This window comes from Jaculus jaculus, unplaced genomic scaffold (assembly GCF_020740685.1).
Source record: "Jaculus jaculus isolate mJacJac1 unplaced genomic scaffold, mJacJac1.mat.Y.cur u25, whole genome shotgun sequence".
In the NCBI taxonomy this organism is placed as follows: Eukaryota; Metazoa; Chordata; class Mammalia; order Rodentia; family Dipodidae; genus Jaculus; species Jaculus jaculus.
Genome location: NW_025423515.1, coordinates 2,576,929 through 2,579,619, shown reverse-complemented (window position 1 = coordinate 2,579,619; position 2,691 = coordinate 2,576,929). Strand labels below are relative to the sequence as shown.

General features: G+C 41.5%; 1 pseudogene; it reads right to left on the bottom strand.

Moving 5' to 3' along the window:
- Positions 1 to 323: 323 nt before the first annotated feature.
- Positions 324 to 1,079, bottom strand: LOC123457526 (annotated as a pseudogene).
- Positions 1,080 to 2,691: the final 1,612 nt, after the last annotated feature.

Here is a 2,691-nt window from a genome sequence, read left to right as displayed (position 1 = left end):
TGTTCCCATTCTGTGCTTATATTTTTTCTGTGTAACAGGGAAAAAAATGTACAAGACCTGTTAAATAAACATCTCTCCCCAATTTACAAGAAAATAATCTAGAAATAAACAAGAAACCAAAACTTTATCCCAAAAACAATGTATCCCTGTCGGAGCCCAGGAAGGAGCAGAAGGCAGGGGGCCTACTTTCTATCAGAGGCACATAGGTTCAAAGGTTCTCAGGCAAATTCGCGGTTAGAGTAACTGAGAGCAAGGAATTGGACATTTCCCCCACAGCTGATTTCTCAATTAGTCAGCCCAATTAAATATTTCAAAACGTGTTCCTAGTCACTGCTGTCATCATCATCATCATCATCAGATACATCGTTTAAAGGAGACTTCAGTGACTGACTGTAAGAGTCTGATCTAGTGGGCTGGCACGTGGCCATGTCCCTGGTGGAAAGCAGGTCATAGCAGAAGTCACAAATCCACACAGGCTTAGAAGACTGGTTTGGAAGAAGAAATCTCTTTTCAGAGCAGGGTCCACAAACAACAAACCCACATTTTCGGCAATGGTGATGATGATTAACAGGTGTAAATTTTGCTTTCTGACAGTACATACACACAGTGGCTTCAGAGTCAGGAACTCAGACAGCAGCATGCTCATTACTGGGTGTCTTCCCACTTTTGGAGAGTAAATCAGTAACACATTTATTTATGTGATTCATCCATTCTGACTTCTCGGTGGCGGTGGCAGCATACAATGCATACAATTTAGTTGGTGTCATGATAAGCCACCCATTCCTTAATTCTGCTTCATCTTTGATGGAATAAATGGTGACATTCTCTAAGGGGATATAATCCCCTTAGATGTTGTTGTACTTTTTCTTCGGGATGACAATGTTGCCATATACAAGAATATCATTAAATAGGAAAAAATTGCCTTGCCTTAGGCTTCTTTCTGCACAACTTAGTCAATACTCCTTCTTCAATTAGACGCGCCCAGGTATAGTTAGGGGTTGACCAGCTGCTCCAAAGCAATTTTCAACTATACTTATGCATCTGGTATTTGCTTCACTGTTTGCCAAACAATCCACCATCTTTCGGTAATAGCCCAGCTGGGCGCAGGTGGTGGTGGCAGATGCCCCGAAGTTTCAACTCTTCCTGGGTGCGGGCTCCGGGCATAGACTCTGTGCGCTCCTCCACACACACACCTTGGCCCAGCCTCACAGGGAGTGCGCAGCCCCACGCCACAGGCACGATCCAGATGCAGCGGGAGGGCGGCAGGACAGCTCAGTTCGCAGGTGACGCCTTGCCCCTCCGGCAGAACCCCACAATGACCGTTCGGGTGATCTTCCCTCTGAGGTGCAGGCGGGTACGCGCCTTTAGTTATCCATTCTTCTAGAGATGGATATCTGGGTTGATTCCAGCTCTTAGCTCTTATGAATTGAGCTGCTACAAACATGGTTGAGCAAATATCTCTGGTCTGTGGTTTCATGGTTTTAGGGTAGATGTCCAGTAAGGCAATAACTGGGTCTACTGGTATTTCTATAGTCAGATTTTTCAGGAGTCTCCATATTGCTTTCCAAAGTGGTTGTACCATCTTACATTCCCACCAACAGTGTATGAGTGTTCCTACTTCTCCACATCCTCACCACCATTTTTTTTTCATTTGATTTTTTCATGTTTGTTATCCTTTTGGGGGTAAGGTGGAATCTCATAGTTGTTTTAATTTTCATTTCCCTGATGATTCAGGGATGATGAACATTTTCTTAAGTCTATGTTTGCCATTTGTATTTCTTCTTCTGTGAACTGCCTGTTCAGCTGTTTGACCTATTTTGTAAGTGGGGTGTTTGTCTTTTTAATATTTGGATTTTTGAGTTCTTTGTAGATTCTAGAGATTAGTCCTCTGTCAGTTGGATAACCAGCAAATATTTTCTCCCATTCTGTGGGTAATCTATTGGCTTTACTTATTTTATGCTTGTCTGTAAAGAAACTGTTCAGTTTCATGTGATCCCATTGGTTGAGTAACTGTTTAAGATTGTGAGCTACTGGGGTTTTGTTCAGGACGTCTTCTCCCATTCATATATCATGGAAAGTACTTCCTATATTTTCTTCCAGTAGGAGTTGAGTTTCTGGTCTTATATTGGTGTTTTTGATCCATTTGGACTTGAGTGTAGTACATGGCAAAATGTGTGGATCAAGTTTCAATTTCCTTCATATACTTATCCAGTTTCTCCAGCACCATTTGTTGAAGATGCTGTCTTTTTTCCACCATATATTGTTAGGGCCTTTGTCAAATATCTAGTAGGTATAGGTGCTTGACACAAAGTCCAGGTCCTCAAATCTATTCCATTGGCCTATACTCCTGTTTTTATGCCAGTACCATGCTCTTTTTATTACTGTGGCTTTGTTATATAGCTTTACATCAGGTATGCTGATGCATCCAGAGGTATTTCTTTTGCTGAGTATATGTTTGGGTATGCGAGACCTTCTGCCTTTCCATATGAAATTTGAGATCATTTTTTTCTATCTTTGTGAAGAACACTGTTGGGATTTTAATTGGAATTGCATTAAACCTGTATATTGCCTTTGGCAGGATTGCCATCTTCATAATTTTAATTCTGCCTCTCCAAGAGCATGGGAGGTCTTTCCATTTTCTCAGGTCCTCCTCAATTACGTTTTTGAGTAGTTTTATGTTTTCATTGTATA